The 7,429-nt window shown below is 33.5% G+C and overlaps 1 pseudogene; it reads left to right on the top strand.

Moving 5' to 3' along the window:
• Positions 1-5,244: 5,244 nt before the first annotated feature.
• Positions 5,245-6,441, top strand: LOC117088554 (annotated as a pseudogene).
• The last annotated feature ends 988 nt before the right edge of the window (positions 6,442-7,429 follow it).

The raw sequence follows: 7,429 nt of genomic DNA on the forward strand, positions 1-7,429 counted from the left end.
ATAATGATGATACTAATTTTAAAATAGTAATAGATAAGTATTAAATGTTTCCAAGTACATTTACTGGGAATTTATACATGTCATTTTACTTATTTATAACATATCCCCTGCTGGGTAATTTATTATTATTCACATTTTATTGACACCTTATATAACTTGCCTAAAATCCAAAAGTGTTAACTGCTAGATTTGAATATGTAAGCATAGACTTGATAAACACAAAACACAAAAATAATATATCAATAAAAATACAAAACAGCTTTAAAAACTATGATGTCAGATTTCCAAGAAATTAAATTCCACAATAGTTAATATCATCCAAAGACCTAACTCTGTGCAGGAATACATGCATGTAATATGAGTGAACTGCTTGATACATGTCTTCTCTTACTCTTCTTACCTGTACTGATTTACCTCTATTTCCTCTACCTCCTTCTCTCTTTCTACCATACTCCTTTATATTTACTCACAACACACTACTGGGGAACATTTTAGGATTATACTTCTTTTTTTCTATTAATGAAAATTTTATTTTACCAAGTCAACATATATTGAAATCAAAGGTAGGTAGTAATACCTGTGCTCTGAGAGAGGCTTAAAGAAGACTGTTATGAATGTCATTCTTAAGGAAAGGAATTTAGGAAGGAAGAGTGGCAAAGAGCTACTCATTGTCTAAGGCACCACCTAAAGATTAATGCTATAATCATAGAAAGAAGTTGTCCTAATCAGGATCCAACATTATGCATCAAATCTAAGATGGAGTAAGAATATAAGTAACAAGGTTTGAGCTTACTGGAATGGAGAAGTAAGATGAAGGGTTTGGAGAATTTATACCCGCAAAAGAGAATATTGCTATAGTATTGCCTTTACATAGCACCTGGTGCCTGAAACGAAGTAGGTGAGTGCTATTGCAAAACCAATACTGTCCTGAAAAGTAATTTATTCATGAACCATGAATTGTAATATTTATGTAAACTAAACATTTTCAATAAATTATAGTAGTTCTGTAGGATTAGTGGTGATATCCCCTTTATCATTTTTTATTGTGTCTATTTGATTCTTCTTTCTTTTCTCCTTTATTAGACTAGTTAGCAGTCTATCTATTTTGTTAATCTTTTCAAAAAACCAGCTACTGGATTCATTGATTTTTTTGAAGGGTTTTTTGTGTCTCTCTCTCCTTCAGTTCTGCTCTGTTCTTAGTTATTTCTTGTCTTCTGTTAGCTTTTGAATTTGTTTGCTCTTACTTCTCTACTTCTTTTAACTGTGATGTTAAGGTGTCGATTTTAGATCTTTCCTGCTTTCTCCTATAGGCATTTAGGGCTATAAATGTCCCTCTAAACATTGCTTTAGCTGTGTCCCAGATATTCTGGTACGTTGTGTCTTTGTTCTCATTGGTTTCAAAGAACTTATTTATTTCTACATTAATTTCGTTATTTACTCAGTAATCATTAAGGAGATCATTGAAAAGTCAGGAAACAATAGATATTAGAGAGGATGTGGAGAAATAGGAATGCTTTGACACTGTTGGTGGAGTGTAAATTAGTTCACCCATTGTGGAAGACAGTGTGGCGATTCCTCAAGGATCTAGAGCTAGAAATACCATTTGCCCAAGCAATCTCACTACTGGGCATATACCCAATGAATTATAAATCATTCTACTATAAAGTCACATGCACATGCATGTTTATTGCAACAGTGTTCACAATAGCAAAGACTTGGAACCAACCCATCAATGACAGACTGGATAAAGAAAATGTGGCACATATGCACCATGGAATACTATGCATCCATAAAAAAACCATAACATTTGCAGGGACATGGATGAAGCTGGAAACCATCATTCTCAGCAAACTAACACAGGAACGGAAAACCAAACACCACATGTTCTCACTCATACGTCGGAGTTGAACAATGAGAACATATGGACACAGGGAGGGGAACATCACACATACTGGTGCCTGTTAGGAGTTGGGGGACTAAGGGAGGGATAGCATTAGGAAAAATATGTAATATAGATGACAGGTTGATGGATGCAGCAAGCCACCATGGCATGTGTATACCTTTGTAACAGAATTTAAGTATAATAATAATATTAAAAAACTTTAAAAAATTACAGTAGAGGAGCTTACAATTTTTTCAAAGGAAATTACCTTTCGTCGTCTTTAATGTTGGCTAGTTCTCAAGCCATTCTGCTACTGAAACACTGTTGTTTTTCCCATTTACTATCTTTAGTCTCTCTCACATTGTATCTATATATTAGATCAGTAGACACATATTTGTTACAGACTTTTATCTTAATCTGATGACTGAATAGATTATTGTCATCATTTTGGAGACATGTTTGAAGTTTTTGTTATCTAATACAATAAAAACTAGCATGAGCCAATATTACAGGCACATAATTATAGCTTACATATAATATTGAGACTCTTTAGTTCAGTAATCCTTTGCTTGTAACTGAAAAGACACAGCTTCCTATTTCACATAAAAAGCTTTAAAATTATCTTTATGATTTTTGTAACCATGTGCTGTATTCAAATGTGAAGACATATTGACTTCTTTTGCTATTTTAGAGGATTTTTTATGGGGAGGTCATTTTCTTTTAGTTATAATTAATGTTTGTATTAGTCTGTTTTGGCGGTGCTGACAAAGACATACCCGAGACTGGGAAGAAAAAAAATTTAATTGGACTTACAATTCCACATGGCTTGGGAGGTGTCAGAATCATGGCAGGAGGTGAATGGCACATTTTACGTAGCAACAGAAAAAGAAAATGAGGAGGAAGCAAAAGCGGAAGCACCTGATAAACCCATCAGATCTTGTGAGACTTATACACCATCACAAGAATAGCACGGGAAAGACAGGCCCCCATAATTCAATTGCCTCGCCCTGGGTCCCTCCCACAATACCTGAGCATTCTGGAAGATACAATTCAAGTTGAGATTTCAGTGGGGGCACAGCTAAATCATATCAGTGTTCTCTGTTTATTGGCCCATGCTATAGATCCAGTTTTGTGTTTGGTTAAAAGAATGTCTAATGTCTCTCTAGACTATTAAAACACATATTAAACCAATTGACCATCCATAATGATTGTCCCCAATTGTGGACGCTTTAGCAACGTATTCAAAACAAATAAAGTGACTAGCAACACCTCACTTTTATGCCTCGTTTACACTTGACACTATTTTGATGCTTGAAAGCAATCGGCGAATTTTATCTGTTAAAAACAAAAAATGGTCGAATCACAGAGATTAGTAGAATGATTATTTTTCTAGTGAATTCTTATTGGAGTCACTACAATACAGTGGACAGTATAGGATTTAGAAAATCTAAGTTTTGCTTCTCACTTCCTTATTTTTCAGATATATGCCTCTTAAAAACTACTATGCATTCATCTTTAAACATTTTAAAGAATGTATTAGGTAGCAATGCTCAGTGCTGAAGATACAAAGATAAGCAAAAAACTCTACTCCATAGTCTCTCGAGCCTTTCATCACCTCTTGGGAGAGGGATAGATAAATACAGCATCATAACAAAATACGTGTAATATAAATGTATTACAAAGATTGTGTAAAGGCAGCATTTGTGAATATTAACCATCCGATTTCCCACTGTAGCTAGCACTTATAAAGAATTTGATAAGTAATTCTGGATAAATGAATTAGAAAATAAATCTAATTTTCAATTTCATCAGAATGAATTAATGAGTGATAAGTTCTCCTTGAAGAAAGACTGATGATAAATCAGCTTAAACATGAATAAAATTTTAACAGATAAAGAAGGCATTCCCAGAGAAGGAACATGAAGAGAAACAACCTCATGAAGGCCTGAGGCATGAACATGTGTTGAGCATTTGGGAAAGAACAAAGTGATGTTATAAGACCGTATAATGCTCAGCAAAACATAGTGACAAGAAAACTGGGAAGAAAAGCTGGAAATACATGATAAAGAATTTTATATTTCAGTCAAAGTAGATGTTATTTCATTGGAGCTTAAAAACCTGTCATTTTATTTTTAATTATTCTTGTTTTCACCTAAAAATGAAAACAAAATGTAAAATGCTTTCTTTGCTCATTTATAAGATGATAACAACTATAAAATGTAACAATTCATTGAAATACATGTATGAATACCCATTAAATATAAGGGATTTAACTTAAGGCATTAAATTAAATAAGATAGTTATATTAAGACATCTTTGATTATTGAAGAATAATATTACTGGGTGCTCAAATATATAAAGGAGGGGCAAAGACTGCATAAAGATACAGCATGGGAGATGTTTTGCACTATTCTATTATTATTTAATATAATGTTTTATATTTCTTATCAGATGATACAGCCAAATCTTTGCTGTTCTAAGGTCATTCATCCATCATTTTTCTATAAAGAACTATGAATTATCGGAAGAAGGAACAAATACAAAGAGTTAAAATTTCTGATTTTTCTAATTTTCAAGTAATGGGTTTGGGAGTGAATAAAAGTCCTTGGTGGCATATAATATAATTCATATCATGTAAGGTGTTGGACAGAGAGATATTCTCCTTAGGTGAAACAAATAAATGGTGAAAGCTAAATATTTTCAAATAAATTCAAAATGTGCACAGTTAATCTAGTGGAGTTTAGTTACATACATATGGCCCTCAATTATATAGATTAGGTTAACTTTTCAAGAAAATCACCCAATGATATCATCTGTTGTATGTGGAGTAGATGTCTTTGTCATATAAAAATTCCAGTACTAAATACTAACATTGCCAAATGTATCTATATAATATCATGATCTTAGGATATTGCTTATGATACACAGTATTTATTCCTAAGCCAGGCATTACAGTGTAGTGCTTAAGATATTGTGTTTCAGTCACCCACAACTTGATTTGCTACTTAGTCATGATGTTAATTATCTGAGCAAGTTGTGGTTAATTATTTTACTGTATCTGAGTCTCAACTTCCTTGTCTGGAAAGTTGAGATAACAATGCCTACACAAAGAGTGTTAGATATTAAATAATATATGTACAATACTGAGAGGTGATGACATATAATAAGTGTCTAGTAAAAGTAGTTATTAAAACAACACAGTATTGGGACACTGTGGCCGAGGTGGGCCTGCAGTGATGTCAAGATGTTCAGGTACCAGACCCCCAGCATTGGCCCCAAGTCTCACAGGACTGAGCAACGGTGGGCATTAGTTCACCTGAGCTATCCTGTTAGACCTTGAATGAAATATCCACAAAGTGGCAGCAGCTGGGGGTAAGGCATAAAGGAGCTTGGCATGGTGTCTTGGCTAGTTACACTTGATATTCTTCAGGAAATATGCAGAAAAGAAAAGCACACATGTCAATAGGTTGGAATCACCAGTCTATTGGTGGACTACTTGTGTGACTACAAGGCAGTGAAGAATATGGAATTGTATCTTGTAAAATGAAAATGACAGCTAGATTCTACAGATACTTAAGAACCTTTGCAAAATCTCAAGGGCCCATGACTGTTTCAGCAATTCTTTAATAGTGAGCATAATTATTTATCTCAGGTAAAGAAAGGCAAAGCAATAACTCCAAAAGACAATAAATAAACTTTGAAACCTGCCATTGCCAAGTCCATTGTAATGAAAGCCAAACAAAGGATAGTTCTGCAGAGATGGCAAGATGAACTCAACAGAAGACAGAATAATAAAAGATTGATATTTGTTGAAAATAAGGTTCACTTAGAAGGCTTACCTTCAGACTTCTGCTACATTGATGAACACCAACCAGCTCCTGGAATCAGCTTAGTAAATGAAGCCACCTTTGATTGTTCATGCATAGGTTGCTTCTTTGAAAAATGTTGTCCTGCTGAAGCTGGAGTTCTTTTGGCTTATAGTAAAAACCAACAAATTAAAATCCCACCTGTTACTCCCATCTATAAATGTATCTCAAGCTGTCATTGTGGGCCTCACTGTACCAATAGGATTGTGCAAAAAGGCACACAGTAATTCACTTTGCATCTTTCACAGTATCAATGACCATAGCTGGGGTGTAAAAACTCATGTGAAGATTAAACGAATGAGTTTTGTCATTAAATATGTTGGAAAGGTAATCACAGATGAAAAAGCTGAAAGATGAGGGCAGTTATATGACAACATAGGATCTGGACTATGCATCTGATGAACTCACAGTGGAGGCAGCTCAATATGGAACTGTATCTCATTCTGTGAATCACAGTAGTGACCCAAAACTTCAGGTGTTCAATGTTTTCATTGATAATTTGACACTTGCCTTCCCTAACTAGCACTGTGTTCCATGAGAACTATAAATGCTGGAGAAGAGTTGATTTTTGACAATCAAACAAAAGGTTCTGGAGATATACCTTCAGAGTGTATTGACCACAGCTCAGCCAAAAAGAGGGTCAGAACTGTATGTAAATGTAGAGCTGTGACCTGCAGAGGTGACCGCAAATGAATTTTCAGGAAGTAGAAAGGATGATAATTGTAGTTTGTTTCTTTTTTCTAATGTTATCATTTCAAAAATAAGTGTTTGGAAGTCTTTTTTTCATATTATCAAGATTATAACTAAGTTAATTTACCATTCATGCTTCAAGGCATTTGCCAAATGCATTACTGATGCCTCTGGAGAGAGGGCCACTGGGTTGCACAGACTGATTTGAAGTCCACATATTTAGTGCTTAGAGGACCAAACATGGAAAGAAAACTATTTATAGCTCTGCATATGCATACTTACTTAAGAAGTCAGTGTGAATAGAGAAATGCCTTCTGTAGTATTTGAATGGTGTTAAACTGATAATGTAATAATTGCTGAGCTATCAAACATTCAACTTTCCATACCCCTTGAACTCAGAGAAATAGAGTTAATTCAATTTGGGAAAACCTACAAGTTCTCTTATTGTTACTATACTGTCATTCCTATTTAATACTCCCTGTACTTTTTATTTGAGACAAATAGGTGATATTTAATTTTATACTCTATATTCTAATTTTTCATTAAAACATTGGCATCTCAATGACATATAAACTTAAGGTAAGACATTAAATGTAAAACCTTTTAATTAAAAAAAACTATCTAAAATATAATTTTATTAAAGTATTTTTAGATTTTTGTCTTTCAACATATATTTTAGGAGATCTATGTAAAATGTAATTGCTACTAAAATATTTTGTGGTTTTGGATAGTATTTATTTCTGATATATATTCCAAAGAAGTTGAATATATTTATATATAGATAATATTTTATATATAACATATACAATATACATGTTTATATGTATATTTTAATCAATGTTTTTAAGAGGAGACATAGTAAATATAGATGATTTTGCATCCTCAAAATCACAAATTATTCTGTGAGAGAACTTTGTGGCATACAATTTTAAAGAACTACACATGAAATCTTTCTCGCTGGCCAGGCTCATTTCTCAGGCAGGCCTACAAT

Source organism: Trachypithecus francoisi, unplaced genomic scaffold (genome assembly GCF_009764315.1).
Source record: "Trachypithecus francoisi isolate TF-2019V2 unplaced genomic scaffold, Tfra_2.0 Lachesis_group10, whole genome shotgun sequence".
Taxonomy (NCBI): Eukaryota; Metazoa; Chordata; class Mammalia; order Primates; family Cercopithecidae; genus Trachypithecus; species Trachypithecus francoisi.